Consider the following 25,355-nt stretch of genomic DNA (forward strand, 5'->3'; position numbering starts at 1 on the left):
TGCATGTTTTTTGTCATGAAAGGATATTGGTTTTATTAAATGTTTTTCTGCATGTGTCAAGATGACCATGTTCATTTTACATGTTTACTTAATGTCTGTTACATTGAATTTTATATGTTGACTCAAATCCAAAATAAACCTCACTTCATAGTTTGCATCCTGATAGATTCAGTTTATTATTATTTTCTTGAGTTTTCTTTTTTTATTAATAGAAAGATGTGTGTGTGTGTGTGTGTGTATGTGATGTCTTTGATTGTTACTGGTATAATAATAATCATTCATTTTTGAATGATAGTTTCATTTAGTAGTCTTTGTTGACAAATTTCTGTGTTTTTTCCCTTTCAGAACCTTTAATATATCATCTCATTTCCTTTTGACCTTTGTGGTTTCTATTGAGAATCTTATTAGGATATTATGAAACCTTTGTATACAATGAGTTGCTTCTCTCCTGCTGCTTTTCAGATTTTTTTCTCTTTGTTTTTGACAGTTTGGTTTATACATATCTAGGTGTGTTTTTTAAAATGTCTTTAGTTGAAATACAATTACACTTCCCCCTTTCCTCCCTCAAGCTCCTCCCAGCAGTCCTCCCTCATGTCTCTCCCATGCCTCCCTCCTCTCAAGTTGATAGTCTCTTTTGCTTTGATTATATTGGTTACACACACACGCACACGTGCACACGCACACATGCGCGCGCGCACACACACGTAAACATAGCGGGCTGGTCTGTTTTTGTTGTTTGTGTGTATATAGTTTAAAGGCTGACAGCCAATAAGGGGGCTCCTCCCTAAGAGATGCTAATTTTTCTTCTCTCAGCCATCAATAGTTACTTTGTTCTTTGTATAGCAGTGGGACCCCAGACCATAGGCCCCTATGTTAAAATGTCCATTGATATTTCTATTGTTCTGGTTTTGTTTAAGTAGCCATTTGTAGGAGAGGCTGTTTCACCACAGACTTCTTAGTTTTCTGGCTCTTAGAATCTTTCTGCTTTCTCTTATGGAGTGTTCTTTTTTAGCTTGTGTTACTTAGAGTTAAGATTCTTTGATGTATAGTTTAATTTTTTCTATTAAATTTGAAAGGTTTGATCATTTCTTTAAACATTATTTCTTCCTCCTCCTTAGGACCCCTCCCCATGGTGTATATATTTGTCTTTGTTGTATCTGTGGTTACTTTTCTCATTGCTGCGACAAAAATAACCTAACAAAGACATCTGCAGGGAGGCAGGTTTGTGTGGACTCATGATTTCAGAGAGTTTTCTGCTCACGGTGGTGGAGAAGGCAGAGCGGAGTGCAGAGAAGGCTTGTTATCACCTCATAATGCAAAGTGCATTTGTGCATATAGACTTCCGGAGTCTATATAGTCCTACAGTTCCCAACGCTGAGTCAAACATACAAAGCCTCACATCTTTTCTGAGACTCAGGGCATACATAGCTGTGAGCATTCTAAGATCAAACAAAAATTATGTGCTTTAGCATTCTACCGCAGAGAGCAGAAATTCTCATCCTAGAGTGGAGGGATGGGATATAGCAGGAGCACACCGGACCAAAGCAAGCAAGACTTCAGTCCCTCAGGTCAATCATTAAACTCTGCAAGTCTCTGTGGAGCATCTAAAGCATATCGCTGAGGCCCCTTCGTGCCCTCTTAAGGAATTTGCTCTGACATTGTTGAGTTGACTGGGGTGGCTTTGGTGGGAGTGAAGGAGCAGGGTCAGCTTTGTGTGTCAGCAGCAAGAGTTCCTGGCCAGAGTATGGGAGTCCTTCAAGAAAAGGCCTGAGGTGGAGTCACATGACTACTTAGAAAGCCCTTGCTGAAGAGCTCCAAGATGACAGTGATGTGGACTAGGATATGACATTTGGAATAGATACAAAACAAAACTGGTAGGTTTTAGAAGGGTTTGGAGTAGAATGACTCTGTCTTGAAAATGCTTGCTAAATGAGAGAGAAAATTATTTGCATTATTCCATTTATAAAGCTATATTAGCTGCTATCTATTAGCATATGGAGTGACTATATTGTACTGTAAATAAATATTTATACCAGTGACAAATAGTAGATAATATTTTGTAGTTTCCTCTTTGTTTTTAAACTTTCTTTTTATGTATTTATTGTGTCTTTCACATAATGCCTCCCGATCCTACCCATCTTTAAGAGAAAAAGAAGAAAAAAAGGAAGAAAGGGAAAAACCTCCCCATGGAAGCTATAGTGTGGCACAGTGAGATTCACTGGTCTGGTTCCAGGCCCCCGGTCTCCACTACACCATCGGTGCTGCGCCTCCCTGGGACTCTCCCTGGGTCCACAGGACCCCAACCCCCTCCCCTCCATCAGATCACAGATGGAGCGGATGTTGGGATGGGCCAACTCTTAACCTGGTTCTGGGCCTTAGTAGTTGCAGGGCTGGTCAGCCTGCCAGCTCTCCTGTCTTTACCACCAGGGTGAGCTCTCCTCCATTTCCTTTGTTAGTTCACCCCTTACCAGTGATGAGCAAGGGTGGGGCCAGTTCTCCTGCTTTCCACGTCCTCAGGGTCAGTTCTGTGTTGCCTAGGAGAGGTGTAGGGGCCTCTCTCCCGAGTGTTGTAGCTGATGAAGGGCAGGGCCAGCTCTTCCACATTGATGGGGGCAGGCCTCTCTCCTGGGCCCACGACAGATGAGTACTGGCAACAGCATGGGTTTGGCTCTACCACGCTCTTTCACTCCTCCACCAACAGGGTCAGCTCTACTGTGCTGTCCAGGCTAAAGGGGAGGATCAGCTTCTTTGCCCACCACAGGTAGCATGGTTTCTGTTGGTTTGTTTATTTATTTATTTTATTTGAGGCACAGTCTTACTATGCAGCCCTGGTCTAGATTTGTTTTGTAGACCAGGTTGGAATTGGACTCAAAGAGATCCATCTGCCGCCTCTGCCTCCTGAATACTGGGATTGAAGGTGTGCACTACAATGTCCAGCCCTGTGGTTTTTTTTTTAATTTACTTTTTATTGAAAAAAAATTTCTGCCTCCTCCCAGCCTCCCATATCTGTCCCCCTTCTCTCACTCCTCTCCCCCTCCCCCCACTCCTCTCCCCCTCCGTCTTCAGTCCGAAGAGCAGTCAGGGTTCCCTGCCCTGTGGAAAGTCCAAGGTCCTCCCCCCTCCATCCAGGTCTAGGAAGGTGAGCATCCAAACTGGCTAGGCTCCCACAAAGCCAGAACATGAAGTAGGATCAAAACCCAGTGCCATTGTCCTTGGCTTCTCATCAACTCTCATTGTCCGCCATGTTCAGAGAGTCCGGTTTTGTCCCATGCTTTTTCAGTCACAGTCCAGCTGGCCTTGGTGAGCTCCCAATAGATCAGTTCCACTGTCACAGTGGGTGGGTGAGCTCCTCACGGTCCTGACTTCTTTGCTTGTGTTCTCCCTCCTTCTGCTTCTCATTGGGACCTTGGGAGCTCATTCCAGTGCTCCAATGTGGGACTCTGTCTCTATCTCCATCCATCGCCAGATGAAGGTTCTATGGTGATATGCAAGATATTTATCAGTATGGCTATAGGATAGGGCCATTTCAGGTTCCCTATCCTCAGCTGCCCAAGGAACTAACTAGGGACATTGCCCTGGGCACCTGGGAGCCCCTCTAGGTTCAAGTCTCTTGCCAACCCTAAGATGGCCCCCTTAATTAAGATATGTACTTCCCTACTCCCCTATCCACCCTTCATTTATCCCAATCATCCTGTTTCCCCAAGTTCCCTCCATCTTCCCCTTCTCACTTTTCTTTCCCCAACTGCTCTTACCCCCATCCCACCCCACCCCCAAGATCCCAATTTTTTTGCCTGGCAATCTTGTCTACTTCCCATATCCAGGAGGATAACTATATGTTTTTCTTTTTTTTTTTATTGAGAAAAAAATTTCCGCCTCCTCCCAGCCTCCCACTCCTCCCCCCTCCCCCCACTCCTCTCCCCGTCCCCCCACTCCTCTCCCCCTCCTCCCACTTCTCTCCCCCTCCCTCTCAAGTCTGAAGAGCAGTCAGGGTTCCCTGCCCTGTGGAAAGTCCAAAGTCCTCCCCCCTCCGTCCTGGTCTAGGAAGGTGAACATCCAAACTGGCTAGGCTCCCACAAAGCCAGAACATGTAGTAGGATCAAAACCCAGTGCCATTGTCCTTGGCTTCTCAGCAGCCCTCATTGTCCGCCATGTTCAGAGAGTCCGGTTTTATCCCCTGCTTTTTCAGTCACAGTCCAGCTGGCCTTGGTGAGCTCCCAATAGATCAGCCCCACTGTCTCCGTCGGTGGGTGCAGCCCTCTTGGTCCTGACTTCCTTGCTCATCTTCTCCCTCCTTCTGTTCCTCATTGGGACTTTGGGAGCTCAGTCCAGTGCTCCAGTGTGGGTCTCTGTCTCTATCTCCATCCATCTCCAGATGAAGGTTCTATGGTGATATGCAAAATATTCATCAGTATGGCTATAGGATAGGATCATTTCAGGTTCCCTATCTTCAGCTGCCCCAGGAACTAACTGGGGACCTCGCCTTGGGCACCTGGAAGCCCCTCTAGGTCCAAGTCTCTTCCCAACCCTAAGATGGCTCCCTTAATTAAGATATGTGCTTCCCTGCTCCCCTATCCAACCTTCCTTTATCTCAATCATCCCGTTGCCCCAAGTTCTCCCCATCCTATCCTTCTCACTTTTCTCTCCCCATCTCCCCTTACCCCCCTCCCACCCACCCTTAAGATCCCGATTTTTTGCGTGGCAATCTTGTCTACTTCCTCTACCCAGGAGGATAGCTATATGTTTTTCTTTGGGTTCACCTTCTTATTTAGCTTCTTTAGGATCACAAATTATAGACTCAATGACCTTTATTTATGGCTAGAAACCAATTATGAGTGAGTACATCCCATGTTCATCTTTTTGGGTCTGGGTTACCTCACTCAGGATAGTGTTTTCTATTTCCATCCACTTGCATGCAAAATTCGAGAAGTCATTGGTTTTTACCGCAGCGTAGTACTCTAATGTGTATATATTCCACACTTTCTTCATCCATTCTTCAGTTGAAGGACATCTAGGTTGTTTCCAAGTTCTGGCTATTACAAATAATGCTGCTATGAACATAGTTGAACAAATGCTTTTGCCATATGATAGGGCATCTCTTGGGTATATTCCCAAGAGTGGTATTGTTGGGTCCTGGGGTAGGTTGATCCCGAATTTCCTGAGAAACCGCCACACTGATTTCCAAAGTGGTTGCACAAGATTACATTCCCACCAGCAATGGATGAGGGTACCCCTTCCTCCACAACCTCTCTAGCAAAGGCTATCATTGGTGTTTTTGATTTAAGCCATTCAGACAGGTATAAGATGATATCTCAAAGTTGTTTTGATTTGCATTTCCCTGATCGCTAAGGAAGTTGAGCATGACCTTAAGTGTCTTTTGGCCATTTGAACTTCTTCTGTTGAGAATTCTCTGTTCAGTTCAGTGCCCCATTTTTTAATTGGGTTAATTAGCATTTTAAAGTCTAGTTTCTTGAGTTCTTTATATATTTTGGAGATCAGACCTTTGTCAGTTGCGGGGTTGGTGAAGATCTTCTCCCAGTCAGTGGGTTGCCTTTTTGTCTTAGTGACAGTGTCCTTTGCTTTACAGAAGCTTCTCAGTTTCAGTAGGTCCCATTTATTCAATGTTGCCCTTAATGTCTGTGCTGCTGGAGTTATACATAGGAAGCGATCTCCTGTGCCCATCTGTTGTAGGGTACTTCCCACTTTCTCTTCTATCAGGTTCAGTGTGTTCAGATTGATATTGAGGTCTTTGATCCATTTGGACTTGAGTTTTGTGCATGGTGATAGATATGGGTCTATTTTCATTCTTCTACAGGTTGACATCCAGTTGTGCCAGCACCATTTGTTGAAGATGCTTTCTTTCTTCCATTGTATGCTTTTAGCTCCTTTATCGAAAATGAGGTGTTCATAGGTTTGTTGGTTAAATTCTGGGTTTTCTATATGATTCTATTGGTCGACTTCTCTGTTTTTATGCCAATACCATGCTGTTTTCATTACTGTAGCTCTGCAATAGAGTTTGAAGTCAGGGATGGTAATGCCTCCAGAAGTTCCTTTATTGTATAAGATTGTTTTGGCTATCCTGGGTTTTTTGTTTTTCCATATAAAGTTGATTATTGTCCTCTCAAGATCTGTGAAGAATTTTGATGGGATTTTGATGGGGATTGCATTGAATCTATAAATTGCCTTTGGTAGAATTGCCATTTTTAATATGTTGATCCTCCCAATCCAAGAGCAAGAGAGATCCTTCCATTTTCTGGTATCCTCTTCAATTTCTTTCTTCAATGCCTTAAAGTTCTTGTCAAATAAATCTTTCACTTCCTTGGTTAGAGTTACCCCAAGATATTTTATGCTGTTTGTGGCTATCGTGAAAGGTGATGCTTCTCTGATTTCCCTCTCTGCTTCCATATCCTTTGTGTATAGGAGGGAGAATGATTTTTTGGAGTTGATCTTGTATCCTGCCACATTACTAAAGGTGTTTATCAGCTGTAGGAGTTCTTTGATGGAGTTTTTGGGGTCGCTTATGTACACTATCATATCATCTGCAAATAACAAAAGTTTAACTTCTTCCCTTCCAATTCAAATCCCCTTGATCCCCTTATGTTGTCTTATTGCTATTGCTAAAACTTCAAGCACTATATTGAAGAGGTATGGAGAGAGTGAACAGCCTTATCGTGTTCCTGAGTTTAGTGGGATGGCTTTGAGTTTTTCTCCGTTTAATTTGATGTTAGCTGTCGGCTTGCTGTAAATAGCTTTTATTATATTTAGGTATGACCCTTGTATCCCTAATCTCTCCAAGACTTTTATCATAAAGGGATGTTGAATTTTGTCAAATGCTTTTTCAGCATCTAATGAAATGATCATATGGTTTTTTTTTCTTTCAGTTTATTTATATGATGGATTACATTGATAGATTTTCGTATGTTGAACCAGCCCTTCATCTCTGGGATGAAGCCTACTTGATCATAATGGATAATTTTTCTAATGTGTTCTTGGATTCGGTTTGCCAGTATTTTATTGAGGATTTTTGCGTCAATGTTCATGAGTGAGATTGGCCTGTAATTTTCTTTCTTGGTTGAGTCTTTGTGTGGTTTTGGTATCAGAGTAACTGTAGCTTCATTAAAGGAATTTGGCAATGGCTCTTCTGTTTCTATATTGTGAAATACATTAAGGAATATAGGTATTAGGTCTTCTTGGAAGTTCTGGTAGAATTCCGCATTGAAACCATCTGATCCTGGGCTTTTTTTGGTGGGGAGGTTTTTGAAAACAGCTTTTAAATCTTCGCGACTAACAGGTCTATTTAGATTGTTCTCCTGGTCCTGGTTTCACTTTGGTATATGGTATTTATCTAAAAAAGTGTCCATTTCTTTTACATTTTCCAGTTTTGTGGCATACAGGCTTTTGTAGTAAGATCTAACGATTCTCTGAATTTCCTCTGTGTCTGTGGTTATGTCCCCCTTTTCATTTCTGATCCTATTGATTTGCATATTCTCTCTCTGCCATTTTATTAGTTTGGATAGGGGTTTATCAATCTTGTTGATTTTCTCCAGGAACCAGCTTTTTGTTTCATTGATTCTTTGTATTGTTTCCTGTGTTTCTGTTTTGTTGATTTCAGCCCTCAGTTTGATTATTTCCAGTCTTCTACTCCTCCTAGGGGAGTCTGCTTCTTTTTTTTTTCTAGAGCTTTCAGGTGGGCTGTTAAGTCTCCAATGTGTGCTTTCTCTGTTTTCTTTAAGTGGGCACTTAGTGCTATGAATTTTCCTCTTAGGACTGCTTTCATAGTGTCCCATAAGTTTGAATATGTTGTTTCTTTATTTTCATTGAATTCAAGGAAGACTTTAATTTCTTTCCTTATTTCTTCCTTGACCCAGGTGTTGTTCAGTAGTTGACTGTTCAGTTTCCATGAGTTTGTAGGCTTTCTGGGGGTAGTATTATTGTTGAATTCTAACTTTAATCCATGGTGATCTGTTAAGACACCGGTGATTACTAATATTTTTTTGTTACTGTGGAAGTTTGCTTTGTTACCGATTATGTGGTCAATTTTCGAGAAGGTTCCATGAGCTGTAGAGAAGAAGGTATATTCTTTCCTATTTGGGTGAAATGTTCTATAGATGTCTGTTAAGTCCATTTGATTCATTACTTCCATTAATTCTCTTATTTCTCTATTAGGTTTCTGTCTGATTGACCTGTCCATTGGTGAGAGAGGAGTGTTGAAGTCTCCTACTATTAGTGTGTGCGGTTTGATGGCTGCCTTGAGTTTTAGTAATATTTCTTTTACGTACGTGGGTGCTTTTATATTAGGGGCATAGATATTCAGGATTGAGACTTCATTCTGATAAATTGTTCCTGTTATGAGTATAAAATGTGCCTCTCCATCTCTTCTGATTGATTTAAGTTTGAAGTAAACTTTGTTAGAAATTAGTATGGGCACACCTGCTTGTTTCTTAGGTCCATTTGCTTGATAAGCCTTTTCCCAGCCCTTTACTCTGAGTAGGTGCCTATCTTTGTGGTTGAGGTGTGTTTCTTGTAAACAGCAGAATGTTGGATCCTGTTTTCGTATCCAATCTCTTAGCCTGTGCCTTTTTATAGGTGAGTTGAGTCCATTGACATTAAATGATATTAATGACCAGTGGTTGTTAACTCCGGTCACTTTTTTAGTAGTACAGTTTGTGTGTTTTCCTTCTTTGAGTTGTGCTGGTGAAGGGTCTCTAGATGTCTGAGTTATTGTAGTCATTGTTGGACTCCTTGGTTTGTGATTTTCCTTCTATTACTCTCTGTAAGGCTGAATTTGTGGCTATGTATTGTTTAAATTTGTTTTTATCCTGGAAAATTTTGTTTTCTCCATGTATAGTGAACGAAAGCTTGGGTATAGTAGTCTGGGCTTGCATCTATGGTCTCTTAGTTTCTGCAGTACATCTATCCAGGACCTTCTGGCTTTCATGGTTTCCCTAGAGAAGTCAGGTATAAGTCTGATAGATTTACCTTTATAAGTAACTTGGCTTTTTTCCTTTGCAGCTCTTAATATTCTTTCTTTATTCTATATGCTTTGTGTTTTGATTATTATATGGTGAGGGGATGTTTTTTTTTTATTTTTGATCCAGCCTATTCGGTGTTCTGTATGCTTCTTGAACCTTCATAGGTATATCTTTCTTTAGGTTGGGAAAGTTTTCTTCTATAATTTTATTAAATATATTTTCTAGACCTTTGAGCTGCACTTCTTCTCTTTCTTCTACTCCTATTATTCTTAGGTTTGGTCTTTTTATTGTGTCCCAGATTTCCTGAATGTTTTGTGATTAGATTTTGTTGGACCTGCTGTTTTCTTTGATCAGTGCGTTTATTTTCTCTATGGTATCTTCAGAATCTGAGATTCTTTCTTCTATCTCTTGTATTCTGTTGGTTATGCTTGTTTCTGTAGTCTCTATTCATTTACCTAGATTTTCCATGTCCAGCCGGCCCTCTGTTTGTGTTTTCTTCCTTGCCTCCATTTCAGTTTTCAAGTCTTGAACTGTTTCCATTATCTGTTTGATTGTTTTTCCCTGGTTTCCTAGGGCATCATTCACTGATTTATTCAATTCTTCAAACTTTCTGTTGTACTTCTCATCCATTTCTTTAAGGACGTTTTTTTTTACATGCTGTTTAAGTTCATCTATCACTTTCATAATGTCAATTTTTTCTACTTCTTCTTGATTAAGGTGTTCATGTCCTTCTGTTGTGAGGTCCCTGGGTTCTGGTGGTTTCATGTTGTTTTCAGATTGTTGGGTGAATTCTTGCATTGGCGCCTGCCCATCTCTTCCTCCAAATGCTCCCCTATGGATCTTCTTTTACAGGATCAGGTCTCCTTGCCCACTGATGTACCTTCCCAGTGATGGCACTCCCCAGTGATGGCTCTCCTGGTGCCTAGGTCAGATCTCCGTGCTAGTTGGGTAGCTCGTAAACAAAGCACCTACCTTGCTTGCTGCAGGCAGGCTATTGAAGCAAAGGAACTACGGCCCTCACGATTCGGTCCCAATGCCCAATCCCAATGCCCAAACAGGCTGAGCTGGGAGATGTTATGTGCCCGAAGAGAGGAGGGAGGCAGAAAAGGGGGGGGTTCTGGATGCAAGCTGGATGGGATAGGAAGAGAGAGGCAGTATCCAGGGAGTATAGCCCCTGCCGGAAGACCAGGAAGTATTGGGGGGATGAGGAACGTCTAAGTTCCGTGTCTTGGGCTGCTGCCGCCGGTCGGAAACTCACTCACCCCGGTAATGGCTCTCCTGGTGCCAAGATCAGATCTCTGTGCTGGTTGGGTAGCTCATAAACAAAGTGCCTACCTTGCTTGCTGCAGGCAGGCTATTGAAACTAATGAACTACTGCCCGCCTGGTTGCCCTCAAGGATTTGGCCCGAGCGCCCAAACAGGCTGAGCTGGGTGATGTTATGTGCCCGAAGAGGGGAGGGAGGCAGAAAAGGGGGTGGGGGTTCTGGATGCAAGCTGGGTGGGATAGGAAGAGAGAGGCAGTATCCGAGGAGTATAGCCCCTGCAAGAAGACCAAGAAGTATATCCCTGTGGTTTCTTTTTAAAAACACATTCCTGCCTAACTTCCGCCTAAGGTCCCTTAAATGCCAAGTGTAGCCCCACTGCTTGCCCCAAAGCCTTTTGAGCTGAGGGACCGGCTCGTTTGTCACTCCGTCAGCAGCAGAGGAAGCACACATAATGGTCTGGGAGCCCAGGCGTTTAGATTTTTATATTCATTTGCATGGGCTTTTTATAAATAAATTTATAATCATTCTGCCTTAAACAATCATTGTATTTTTTGTAAAGGATATAAAGTTTGATACAGAGCTGTCAAACAAAATGACTTTAATTTTAATCAAAATTACCATTTTTTTTGAGATAGGGTCTTGCTATGTTGTTACCACGACTGGCCTCAAACTCCTTGCTCAAATGGTCCTCCTGCCTCAGTTTCCCAAAGAGCAGGGATTACAGACAGTTACCAGTATGCTTGACAATTATTTTAGGTAGTAAACGAAAGTGTAATATTAATATTCAAACATTACAGAGGACATTTTACTCTTCACAATAAAGTATTTCCTTTTAATTGAAGAGAAAAATCCTTTGACTCCAACAGAGAAATCCTCTCTATTCTCAGTTGTCTTTAAAAATCTTGAACCTGTCAATAAAATCATATAATCTACTAATAGCATGCCCCAGGCTTGCTGCCTTTCGTTGGGCAGCAGTGTTTGCAAATGGTGTGCTCTATCGATTTCAATCACATGCTTCTTCAGTGCCCTTGCAGGGCTTCAGAAGTTCACCCGATAAGAGTCTGTGGACTGACGATCTCTTTCCCTGGAAACCCGATCATTTGCATAGTGTTCCCTCTCAATCAGTGGTGAAGTTACAATGTACATTAGCAACATTTTTATTTAATAATCTGTGGTCTTAGCTAAGCTAAAATGCTACCCATCATATTGAAACTTTACATACTTAAAAATTAAAATTCTTGTAAATGTGAAATTTGAGTGCCTTGTGCATTTTCAATTTATCATATGACAAGTTGCTTGTGGGGCAGTTCGTCAAATCACTGCCTCTGCAGCTCAGCTGCACATAGCCAGAGCAGACTCCCCCAAGGTTGTATTCTAAACTTGCTATGAGCTCATTAGATGACAGTTTGTATCCCAGAATCCATGTAGATTTAGAGATTAAAATTGGCAAAATATTCTTCTGCTGCTGTTACCCACTGGGTTATGGTAGAGATGCATGCTAGTCATAAGTGCCTCCATTTACTGAGTGCAAATTGTGTCAGGATCTTGCCTGCACTGTGCCTTTGTAACAGTGCTGCTGGGCAGGCATGTAGGCACTGCTGCTGTATGCTGCATCCGAAGCAGCAGAGAGCATGTGGGTGAGGGCCCATGAGCAAGCTGAGTCTTGGAAGTGCTGAAGCGTGTTTTCCTCTTCCCTTAACACCAGCCAAGTGCTCTTCAGTTTCTGTGCATGTGACAGGGAATCATTGCCTCCGACAGCCTCTGGTACTTAATACTCACATTTGGTTTAAGAATTGAGGGGTTTCAACTCCCAAATGGCAGTACATTGCTTAGGATTGATATGGCTTCATTGACAATGGTGCTGAATTTGAAATAGGAGTGTGTATTGTGTGTGTATAAAACAAAGAAGTTAATATTTTATCACTAAAGTTACAGGGGAATTCTTCCTTTGGTTTTTTTGTTTGTTTGTTATTTTGACACAAATTAGGAATGAACCATAAATTTTATGGTACTGAAATATTGGCCTCAGTAAATTTGTCACCGAATACTAATGTATTAATATGGCAATAGATTTGGACTGATGGTGTCATCTGTAGCCTAGTCTCTACCCTTTTGAATGTCTGCTGCTGAGCTTCTGCTTGCTGAAAGTTACTGTAGGCAATTTGCAGCCACTCTGTTCATTCAAGTCTTATTGATTAGTATCAGGGCTAGACACGCAGCCTGAAGATTGGGCTCTTGCAGCCATTTCTTCATGGCAGTTCTCTCAGAACAAGAACTTAGCATCCCACTCCACTGTCAACAGTGGTTGATGCCTGGTATGGGTGTTTCCAGGTTCTTGGCATCTTCGTTAAATAACTGAAGTAAAGATGCATAGAAATTCCAAAGTAGCAAGGAAACTTTAATCAAAAGCAAAGTGATAGTACTGACCAGAAACGCTGTCAAGACTGACATCTGACCAGTTGAGCAAGTGATTATGCAAAGGCTGGGAGCTATTGCATGGGTCTTTTATAGGGTCTAAAAGAAGGAGGGCTTTGGTTGCTAAAGGGTATGCTATGGGCAGTTCTGTGTTTTGAGTGACAGGTTTGGGTTATATGAACTTTTGTTTTCTGTGTATGTCTTTTCCATAATGTGTTCTATTTTAATCATATGCATACCCAATTTATTCATAGGTTTAATTAGTAAATAGGGGATTGTCCTTAAAAATTCACCTGGAGGAAACAGCTTACCTCATGGCACATGTGCCCCAAACTAGTATAGGTTGGACTGGATCCCTTAATCTCATACTCAAACAAATCTAGAATACATTTGAATAGGAACTGTCCACAAAGGGGGCATTTTCGACAGTTGTTAGGGGAAAGAGGAACTTATTCCATTGTCCAGAGTTGGGAGGTTCTAGATTGGTAGATGCATTGATAAGAGAGCGGTGTGTGTATAGCCCAAGTCAAGTGGAGTCCCAGATAGCTAAGCTATTCCCTATGCTTACCTGCCTCACTGTCATAACCCTTTTTTGAGTCTGGGAGGATTTTTTTCTCAGTGAAGTCACTGTTTTCTAGAAATGCTTCCTCCTTTTCATTTCAACCAAGACATAAATTTCTCTCTTCTTGTGATACTGCTTTCAAATAAAAACCATCTTCATTTACTACTCTGGGCCACAGGCTCTGCCCCTTGTTTTCTTTGGCTGGGGAGCCACTCCTTGATGTGTTCATCATGTGAACTCTAACCCATGCTCTTAAGATGTGCCTCTTCAATTCTTCTGTGGCAGTACAGATAAGTAGTAATGATCTTCAAATCAATAACATGGCCAAAATATGGGGCATTTACAGTGTTGTTAGTTACTTCCTACAACAGTTGCATAGACTTGGTAATATTATTGTCTCCACTATAAATGGGGAGCATATAAAAGGTCCCACTTCTTGTTCTCTGTTTCTGGTGTACAAATGATATATATAGTGAATTTCTTCCTGTGAAGCAGACCTGAAATCCAATCAGAAACAGTTGGTCACCCTCTCACCCCAACTGTCATGCCGCTGTTGTGCCCCCATCTCTTGTAGTTGGTTTTATTTTACTCTTTTTCACTTTGGGGGGCCTGCTATCCAGTTCCCAAATAAATCACATGGAATCTTATTCTTTCTTTTAAATGCCCGGCCTTAGCTTGGCTTGTTTCTTTCTAATTTTTCTTAAATTATCCCATCTACCTCTGCCTCTGGGCATTTACCTTTCTCCATTTTTGTATATCTTTTCTTTCCTTCTTATTCCATGTCTGGTTATGTGTCTGGATGTCTGGACCCTTCTTTTTTTCACTCCTTTCTCTTCACTCGTTCCTTCGATCTTTTCTTTCCAGAATTCTCCTCTCATTCATTCTCTCTGCCTGCCAGCACCACCTATCTGTTCTCCTGCCTTGCTATTGGCTGTTCAGCTCTTTATTAGACCAGTCAGGTGTTTAGACAGGCAAAGTAGCACAGCTTCACAGAGTTAAACAAATGCACCATAAAAGAATGCAACACATCTTTGCATTGTTGAACAAATGTTTCACAGCATAAACAAATGTAACACATTAATATTCTACAACATTCTCTCTTGAGTTTTTGCTTTTGTATTGAATTTTTTCATACAATATATTTTGATCATATTTTCTCTTTTCCCAATTATTCCCAGGTTCTTCCTAACTCCCTATCCACCCAACTTTATGTTGTTTCTTTCTTTGTCTTTCTAACAAACAAATAAACCAAACAGAAAAAAATCCAAGAAAAATTAAAGCATTAAAGTCATTGAAATGATTATGTTTTTCTAGATGCCTGAAAACAGTCTTGAAAAGAGCATAACTTAAGAGTGTAAGTGTGAGAGGGACCTCAGAACCAGCTGAAAATTAGCCGCTTGCAACCAGGCTTCCGCAGGGGTTGGTGTCTTTCTTTGGAACATAGCTACAAAATGAGGCAAGATGGATTGTGGTTCAGTGTTTTTGGTCAGGGGCTTCAATGGGTTCTGGTTTTGCATGTCATATAGCACTGTTACAGATGTTATAATATGTACTGTGTTTGTAAGCTCTGAACACTAGTCATACCAGTGAATCTCTGTCAATCGTCTTTATTGAATGGGAAACTTTTGCTGAATATGAGAAAATAGGCTGAAGAGGAAATGGTTTCTGTCTTCATGGAGCTTATAGTTCAGAGAAGTGGTTATTATTATTATTGTTATTATTATTATTTTATTACTTTAAAAATACCAATCCAAATTCCCACTCCCTCCCCTCCTCCCACTCCCTCCCTACACCCTTCCAGCCCTCCTTCTCCAATCCTAAGACAGGACAAGGCACCCTGCCCTGTGGAAAGTCCAAGGCCCTCCCTACTACATCTAGGTTGAGCAAGGTATACATCCAAAGAGAACAGGATCCCAAAAAAAAGCCAGTACATGCAACAGAGACAAATCCCAGTGCCACTGTCAGTGGTTCCTCAGTCTGCCCCAACTGTCAACCACATTCAGAGGGACTAGTTTGATCCCATGCTCGTTCATTCCAGTCCAGTTGGAGTTGGTGAGCTCCCATTAGCTCAGGCAAACTGTCTCAGTGGGTGAACCCCTCATGGTCTTGATCTCCTTGCTCATATTCTCACTCATTTTGCTCTTCAACTGGACCTTGGGAGCTCAGTCCAGTGCTCCGATGTGGATCTCGGCCTCTGTTTCCATCTGTTGTTGGATGAAGGTTCTATGGTGATATTTAAGGTAATCATCAGTCTGATTACAGGGCAAGGCCAGTTCAGGCACCCTCTCCTCTATTGCTTAGGGTCTTAGCTGGGGTCATCCTTGTGGATTCCTGGGAATTTTTCTAGAGCCAGGTTTCTTGCTAACCCCATAATGGCTCCCTCTGTTTTTATGCCAATACCAAGCTGTTTTGATTATGGTAGCTGTGTAATAGAGCTTGATGTCAGGGATGGTGATGCCTCCGGAAGTTCCTTTATTGTACAGGATTGTTTTTGCAACCCTGGGATTTTTGTTTTTCCATATGAAGTTGATTATTGTTCTCTCAAGGTCTGTGAAGAATTGTGTTGGGATTTTGATGGGGATTGCATTGAATCTATAGATTGCTTTTGGTAGGATTGCCATTTTTACTATGTTGATCCTTCCTATCCAAGACCATGCGAGATCTTTCCCTTTTCTGGTATCTTCTTAAATTTCTTTCTTCAAAGACTTAAGGTTCTTGTCAAATAGGTCTTTCACTTTCTTGGTTAGTGTTACCCCAAAATATTTTATGTTATTTATGGCTATTGTGAAAGGCAATGTTTCTCTGATTTCCCTCTCAGCTTCTTTATCCTTTATGTATAGGAGGGCTACTGATATTTTTTTGAGCTGATCTTGTATCCTACCATATCACTGAATGTATTTATCAGCTGTAGGAGTTCTCTGGTAGAGTTTTTGGGGACACTTATATATACTATCATATCATCTGCAAATAACAAAAGTTTGAGTTCTTCCTTTCCAATTTGAATCCCCTTGATCTCCTTTTGTTGTCTTATTGTGATTGCTAAAACTTCAAGAACTATGTTGAAGAGATATGTAGAGAGTGGACAGCCTTGTCTTGTTCCTGATTTTAGTGAAATCACTTTGAGTTTCTCTCCATTTAATTTGATGTTAGCGGTCGGGTTGCTATATAGTGCTTTCATTATATTTAGATATGATCCTTGTATCCCTAATCTCTCCAAGACCTTTATCATGAAGGGGAGTTGGATTTTTTTCAAGTGCTTTTTCAGCATCTAATGATATGATCATATGTTTTTTCTTTCAGTTTATTTATATGATGGATTACATTGATAGATTTTCGTATGTTAAACCAGCCCTACATCTCTGGGATGAAGCCTACTTGATCATGATGAATGATTTTTTTGATGTGTTCTTGGATTTGGTTTGCCAGTATTTTATTGAGAATTTTTGCATCCATGTTCATGAGTGAGATTGATCTGTAATTCTCTTTCTTGGTTGGAGAAGTAGTTTTTGCTATTAGTTGTATTTTATTAATATTATTTTTCTAACATTGGTTGTGGCATCTGTTGGTATGTTTGTAGGCATTTAGGTGTTGCCTGGTTTGTGGAGTCTGATCCCTTTGAGCTATGCTTCTCATATTTATTCATGATATAGAGGGTCAGAATGCATTTTTCATGTTCGAGTTGGAGTTTATGTCACACATTTTCTTAGATAACAAAGTAAATTCAAGGAAAATTGCTGCCCTTTGGAAGTTCTTCTCTTGAGTGCTTCCTAAGAATATTTAAGATACAGATGGCAAACAAAACTCACAATATTTTGTATTGCATATTTATATTAATAACTATCTATTTATCTATCTAACAGTCATATTTGGGCCCACTTTTCACTCTTTAAAAATATTTAAATTACAAATATTGTATATGTGTATATATTTATGTGTGGGTAGATGTGGGCATGCCACATCATGGGAGTGGAGGTCTAGAGACAACTTTGAGGTGTGGTTTCTTATCTTCTCCTATGTGGATCCTGAGGCTGGAACTCAGGCCATTAGGCTTGACAGCAAGTGCCCTCACTCACTGAGCCAGGCTTTTCCTTTCGCCCCTTGTTCTTTGATTTGACAAGCACAAGTGCACTTATTTCCTTTCCTTGTGGAGTCTTCTACTCTTCCATCATTTCTTCTCTGGTGGGGCTTCCTCTCAGTGCACCCAACCCACATGGCAATCTAAGGCCACCACTGTGTCACAGGCGAATTCAAAGCGGCCGAGGCAAACTCTAGGGCTTGTGACTGGCTTGGTCTGTAGCAGGACAGCAAGATTTCCATTGTAATGCTGACTCTACAGTTGAGGTGAGCTTCACTGCCATTCTGTCCTTTTACACTGGTTGCTGCATCTCAGGTCACCCTTAAAAGTGACTCATTTTCATAGATTTTAGGGACTGAAGGATGGCTAAGATGCCCCAGCTCAATCCCCCTATGGCTTCCCCACCACGTGGTCCTCCTACATCTGCTCTATCGGTTCCATTGACTGTGTTGCCCTCCTTGCGTGGTTGACAACTGTGGATGTTAGGAAGCTCTTGTGTTAAGCTGAAGTCGCTCATATGTTTGCTGTAAGCTGGAGAGGTCCAATCCCTTGTGCCCTCTCTTCAGCTCCACAAGGAAGCCCTTACCCTACACAGCCCTCTCCTTTCCTTGATAGTTTTTTCTGTGTTTTTTAATACAGGTGGTTTGTTATTCTAGCCCTTTCTCACAAAATCCACACTCAAATTTTCACTGAGTGCTGAGTGTGTGCAAGGAAGAGCCTCTGTACATATGAAGTTTCCTGATGCTGGTGATATAGGGAGAAAAGACATTGCATTGGTAATGCAAGAGAGAGAGAGAGAGAGAGAGAGAGAGAGAGAGAGAGAGAGAGAGAGATGGATTTCTGGTTTTATCCTGCTTCTTTAAAGCGAGCTTTCTTTATTTTAATAAAAACGTTAAGATGTATTTATTTTTAATCGTGTCCATGTATGTGATGGCATGCATGAGGGCAGGTGCCCACCGAGTCTAGAAGCAGGTGTCAGCTAGAGTTACAGGGGGTTGTGGATCCTTTGACCTGGATGCTGTAAACCCAACTTGGGTTCTCGTAAAAGCAGTGTGAGTCCTTCAGCACAGCGCTGTCCCTCCAGCCCCACTAAGCTATCCTTCACAACACTTCTGTTCTTACCTTAACTACCAGTTAGGACCACATTGCAGACCATCCTCATTTTGTAGTGAGGAATGTTAGTGACTCATGGTAGAAAGAAGACAGGATTAGCTAACATCACACATTCAGTTTTGAAGTGACTTGCGTGTGTCCATGTGTGTCTCAGCGCGTGTGTGTGCTCCATATGCATGCAGGTGCTGTAGAGTTCAGAAGAGGGCATCAGATTCCCCCAGACTGGAGCCACAGTCATGTGAGCTGCCGACGTGGCTGCTGGGCGCTGAACCAGGTCCTTTGGAAGAGCAGCAAGCACTGTTACCTGCTGAGCCATCTCTCCAGCCCTATTAACTAGGTTTTTTTTTAAATCTCTGAAATAGTATAAAATTTAAATATACTAAAAATTATTTGATAAGACAATATAATTTCTGTAGCCTGTCCTCAGTGGGATGGTGGATCAGCTGGAGTCTAAAGGGAAGAGTGGCCTGGGAAGCTCATCCGCTTCCTCTCCAGGCTTGTGACCATGCTAGCAGCCGGAGTTAGCCATGAGCGGGCGGCCAGTCGGTCGCTCTGCACAAGGTCAGGAAGCCTGGAAGGCTCTTCTTTTGACTTGAATGAAATACATTTTTGACTGAACTGACTGACTGTTTAGGTTTCTTGTAGACACAGCCTTAGCTAAGAAAACTGAAAAATTGCTTTTGGCAAAGAAAATTGCAGCTAGTTATATCTCATAAAGCCATTCTTGTGTTCATTTTCTTGAGGAAATTGCTTGTAAGTATATTTTCTAGGGGCAATATGTAAGAAACCTTTTTATGTTTAAATAAAAACTCAGAGATTTTCAGTAACAAAAATGTCCTATTGACTTGGCTTGGTTCTAAAAAGGAAGGGAAAATCTTTCCCCAAAAGAAAGCTCATATATTAGCTAAATACTGACAGGATTCGAATTTGTTTGCTTTTTAAAAATTCTTGCATATGTCCAGTCTTTGGGGATACACAGAAACATATTAAAAGCATCTTTGGTTTCTAATAAATCTTTTTATATTTTTTCCCACTTGAACATAATGTCATGATTCTGTAGAAAAAGATCTATTAATCTTGTTTATATAAAAAAAGAGTTCTCAATGCTTAATTTTATGCCTCTAAAATATGAGTAACATTTGATTGCTCAGATTGTAGATTTTCTTGGCTGATAAATCTGTCACATCAATTTACAATTGAGAAAGAAGTGTATGTGATTGAATGTTCTCCTATTTGGGCTCTTATCCAGAAATTCTGCATGTGGCTATTCAGTCTGTTGTTTGAGAATTGCTGTGGCAAGAGGCAGACATTGCTTTGGCAACTGTGTTGGCTGTTAGGATGGAGAGCAGCAATGAAGCTCCTGGGCCATTCAGAAACTCTTGCTTCCCGAATGCAGCCACTGAAGCCCTTTAAGCAGGGGCAAATCAGAAAGCTGGAGCAGGAGAGCACTGTGAAGCCCAGGTCAGTGTGGGTGAGGCTGTGATGCTGACTGGAGAGCATGTAAAAGGCATGTGGTCTGGACAAAGCCAGAAGACCTGCTGTCTTACATACATCCTAAGATGGAAAATTATTCATTTACTTAGCATTTTATGATGTACATTTGAGGTTTAACAGCATAATGATAGGGTGTATGTGTGTATTGTATTTATATTATATATACTTTTCCATATGAGGCAGATTAATATATTTATCATCTTATGTAGTTGTTGGTTTTGTGAAAGAAGCAGCTAAAAGTGACTTAGTGACTTATTTTGGAAGAATTCCCTAATGCAGCACAGTTTTATTACCTTTAGATCCCACTCTGTATTAGATCTCTAGACTTGTTTATTCTGCACGTCTGCTTGATATCCTTTTCTCTCTCCTGACACTGTGTTGATCAACATTTCATCCCATCTCTGTTAGTGATCATTTTGCTTTTCACTCCATATATACAGGAGTCTTTGTGTTTGGCTTATTTTGCCTAGCAAACCGTCTTCTAGCTTCATCCATGTTGTGGCAGATGGTAAGTTTTCCTTCTTAAAAGAGGAATTATATCCTTATATCACATTCCCCCCTCTTGTCTATCAGCAGGCGTTTAGGTTTGTTCACGTCTTGGCTATTGTGAATGATACTTTAGGTCAGAGTGCAGAGTCAGTAGGATCACTAGGAGCTGGTGATCTCACCCTGCTTGTTTATACCCCAAGGGGACACTGCTGTTGCTGGCTTGGATGACAGTTCTATTTTGAATTTCTTTAGAAACTTCATACCATGCTCCTTGCCATACTGCCTGTACCAATCTATATTTCCACCAGTGATGTACTGCAGGTGGAGTTTTCATGTCCTGACAGTGCTACTAAATAATCATTCAGGAATTTAATATTAATTGTAAATGCCCAGTCAATAGCTCAGGCTTGTTATTAGCTTACTCTTACACTTAAATTGACTCATATTTCTTATGTAGGTTCTACCATGTGGTTCATGGCTTGTTACCTCATTTTCTACATGTCCTGTGTCCTCTGTGTTTACTGGAATTTCCCCCTGACTCTGCCTTTCTTCATCTCTACATCCTTAGTTTGATTGTCCTGCCTGTATTTCCTGCCTGGTTACCAACCAGTTAGCATCTTATTAAACCAATTCAAGTGACAAATCTTTACAGTGTACAAAAGGATTATTCCACAGCATTTCCTCTTTTGTCTAATAAAAAAGGTTTTAATTTTAACATAGTAAAGCTATATACAACAAACATAGTCATTAAGTAAGAATTACAGTTGCAACATTCAGTTCATTTGTATTTGGCAAATTTAGAGAAAATACTCAATTATCTATCCTATGTTGGTGAGTTTAAAGTTTTATACCTAATATATTTTCTGTCCTAACTAAAGAAAACTTTAACTCCAACTATTTAGTATTTAACTCCAACAAAGACCCCAGAAGGGTGAAATATTGCCTAATGAAAGGGACATTTGGCAGACTGGACAGTCATCTTAGATTTTTTTCTGCAATGTTTGGCATCTATCTTTGGCCTACAGTATAACTGACAGACTTTTCTGAGATGTAGGGAATTTTGAATAACTTTCCTTCCTTGTCTTGGCAAAGTTTGGCAGTCACTTTCTTTTGTGTCCTGCTGGTCCAGTTTGGACAGCATATTGTCAGCAATTGAAGTATGGACAGGTTTTTTTTGTTCTCAAATGGCTAGCTTTTGTCATAATGAAAATGAACTCCCTATGCAATTTCTTCAGTGACCATTATCTTCTCTGAAGTAGATTGGTGCTGTCAGGGGCAGATGTATCTCACTGTCATGAAAAACCTTAGGTTATTAAACATGATATTCTGTAGGTCTTTGAAGTGTTTGAAGACCATTTATCTATCTAAATATATGTTTATGATGTTGAAAACATACTTGACATGACTATAGTTTGACTATTATAGATGACTAATAACCTGTATTTCTTAATTATATATTTTTAAAAGAGTTGCATAAACAATTACCCTAAATAATAGTACAAATATACATACAGTATAATAAAATTAACTTTAAATTTGTATCAATATACCAAAATCCATGCCACTATAGAATATTTAAGACTAGTAGTTTGTTTTTTTAGTTTAAAAAGTAGATTTAATAATCTACCCTTTTATCCTATCATTTCTATATCCCCTCTTTTATTTTCAGAACAAGATCATTGAATCTAATCTCTTTTGTTTAGTTTTTTTCTCTGACCATTATCAATAACAACTTGTAACCAACCCCCTTAAATGATAATAAACATCCATAACCCACTTTTTTTTGAAATGTGGGTGCCATTGTCCAGAGTACTTCCTGTTGTTTGTAGGCCCTGTGTTCTTGGGGAAACTTGATAAAATCAGGATAATGGTTAGGTTTTGGCTGGAATAGTTTGTGAGGCAGAATCATCTCAGCCAGCAGCCTTGAAACTGTTCTGGATGCTGGATCACCTAGGATATCCATTTTCATTGTTGTCTGGTCCCCGTGTTCTGAAAATACATACATTTTTAAAGGTAATATAAATATTTGTATTAGTGTAGTATAGATTCTGCATCATACACAAGTAAGTCAAAGATGAGTTTTTTGCTATGTGTTTGAGCAGGTAAAATATACATCACATGTCCTGTAGTTATTTTAGGTTTATTTTTTTATGTCTGCAGTCAGGATTTCAGAGAGTCTTCCTCAATCAAACCTGATTTTTTTTTAACCCAAAATGAATCCAAAGCCTCTCATTTCCTGTGGAAATAAAAGTATAATCTCTCTCTCTCTCTCTCTCTCTCTCTTTCTCTCTCTTTCAATGCAATACACCTTCTAAATTAAATTTTAAGTTAAGACATTTTCAAAATATATAGGTTGGTTTAATCTAGCAGCCAAAAAATTCAAAGACAGCATAATAAATTACAGGATCCAGACTCTCTGTGTGTTTTTATTTTTATGTGGCTTTTTGTTTTATATTACTTTTCTCCCTCTTTAAGGACTTTACCCTATTATTTCTAAACAATGTTTTTTTCCTTCATTCCAGCATCCTTATTTTGGTTGTACTGCCTATATTTCCTGCCTGGCTACTAGTCAGGCAACATTTTATTAAACCAGTTTTAGTGACAAATATTTTACAAAAAGATTATTCTATAGCAGTGTGTTGGGGTTCACTCCTTTGTATATCCTCAGCAAGATTTGTTACCGCATACCTACCAATACATATAGATATTTGTGTGTTCATCTTTGTATATGTGTGTACACATTCATATGTGTGTGTGTACATCTTTGTATATGTGTGTACACATTCATATGTGTGTGTACATCTTTGTATATGTGTGTACACATTCATATGTGTGTGTGTACATCTTTGTATATGTGTGTACACATTCATATGTGTGTGTACATCTTTGTATATGTGTGTACACATTCATATGTGTGCGTACATCTTTGTATATGTGTGTACACATTCATATGTGTGCGTACATCTTTGTATATGTGCGTACACATTCATATGTGTGCGTACATCTTTGTATATGTGTGTACACATTCATATGTGTGTGTACATCTTTGTATATGTGGGTACATGTTCATATGTGTAGTTGCATGGGGGCAAAGGTCAGAAGACACTCTCAATTGCCATCCTTAGGAACATCTTACTTTTCTTTTTGGACAGGACCTTTCAGTGTCCTGGAACTCACCAGTTAGTCTAGACTGGCTGGTCAGTGAACCCCAGGGATCCTCTTGTCTCTGCTTCCCCCGCACTATGATTACAACCTGCACCACCATGCCTAGTGTTTTCATTTGGGTTCTGTGGATTTAACTCAGATCTCTAATTCAGGTTTATCAATTGATCCGTTTCCCTAACCAACCTTTTAATGTTCTTTGTTGATTTGTTTTAAGTGCTGGTTATCTTTATGGACTACATTCGTTAGCTTTGTGTTGCTGTGGCCAATATATCTGGCAGGACAACTTGGGGGAAGAAACATTTATTTTAGTTATGGTTTCAGAGAGTTTGGTCCATTATTTCTTGTCTTCATGTGTTTGGGCAAAAGCATCATGTTAAGGAAGACAACAACTGTGTACGTCATAGCAGACAGACATCAGAGAATGGGACAGAAAGCAGCCAGGACCCATTCCCTTTGACTCCCTTCTCTCAGTTCCTTCTCATATGTTTCCTCAACCACCCAAATAGTTTCATTTGGGGACCAGGTATTCAAACGAGGAGCCTGTAGGAGACATTGAATGTTATACTATTCCACTTAACATGGGTAATAAAGCTCACTGTGTTTTTATTTGTTTTCTTCTAATTACTGACGTTGAGTATCTTTTTATATACTTGTTGGCAATTTTGCTTAAAAATGTAATAAAAAGTTAAAGTAATCAAAACAGCAGCATACTGGCATAAAAACAGGTAGAACAGTGGAACAGAGTCAATATCCAAGAAATCAACCTGAACAAACACAGTCAAGTAAGTTTTGGCAAGGGCAATATGGGGACATGGATAGTCCCTTCAGTGAATGAAGCTGAGAAAACTGGAGATTCACACGCAAGTGGAACTGGACCCTTACATGATTCATAAGAATCAATTTACAAGGTAAAAATATCTAAATGTAAATAAACGTAAGTCCTAAAGCCGTGATACATGCAGGAGAAAACATAAAGGGAAACTCCTTGGCACTGGCCTCGGCAGTGACTTTTGGAAATAAGACAACAGTAAACTAAAGCTTCTGCAAGTGGGAAACAGTCACCACAGTGCCCATAGTGGTAAACCACACACCCTCTGTCTATTTCATGTTTGAGACCTGGTCTTTCACTGAGCCTGAGTGGACTCTTACTCATTGGGCTGGCCTGTCTCCTCCCCGCCCCCCCACGGCACCAGGGTTACAGATGTATGCCACTACCCCTGGTTTTGAGTGCTGAGGATCTGAACTCAGGCCCTCATGCCTGCACAACCGGCTGGTTACCCCCGAGCTATCCCCTAACCCTTTATAAACATGCTTTTCCGAGTAGTGTTTGCAGGGAGGAAACTCAACTGCATCTTCAGTAGGCCTTGCATTATGAATACATCTTACAGACTTTTATAAAAAATGTCTGCTTCTCACTGTTAAAGAGAAAAGTACCATAGCACCTTATTACTAACACTCCATAGAATGATGCCTTATGCATTTGATGTGGACTTTTGTACACCTGCCAAGAAAAAGCACTATTTGCCCTGAGCATAAAGCCTGTTATTTGCAGGTCTATTCCACTGATCGGAGTCACTGTTGGCTACAGGATTTATACTTAGCCTGCAATGCAGAGCGTTTTCTTCTGGGCCTGAAGTTAAATCATAAAATGTATGCAGGGATATTCCACATTATCTTTGTCTTGATTCATGTGCTTGAAAACAAAGTCAAGCATTTGTAAGATTTCTCTCTCTCTCTCTCTCTCTCTCTCTCTCTCTCTCCCCTCTCTCTCTCTCTCTCAAATTGTCAAAGAACAAATTTAATTAATA

The 25,355-nt window shown here is 40.4% G+C and overlaps 1 protein-coding gene across 1 annotated transcript in view; it reads left to right on the top strand.

Moving 5' to 3' along the window:
- Positions 1-25,355, top strand: part of Stk33 (serine/threonine kinase 33) — a 172,352-nt gene that overhangs the window by 80,464 nt on the left and 66,533 nt on the right. The gene's annotated exons all lie outside the window — the stretch shown is intronic.

The sequence above is a fragment of the Microtus oregoni genome, unplaced genomic scaffold (genome assembly GCF_018167655.1).
Source record: "Microtus oregoni isolate MIOR12 unplaced genomic scaffold, Mior012 000016F_ref0000370, whole genome shotgun sequence".
Lineage (NCBI taxonomy): Eukaryota > Metazoa > Chordata > Mammalia > Rodentia > Cricetidae > Microtus > Microtus oregoni.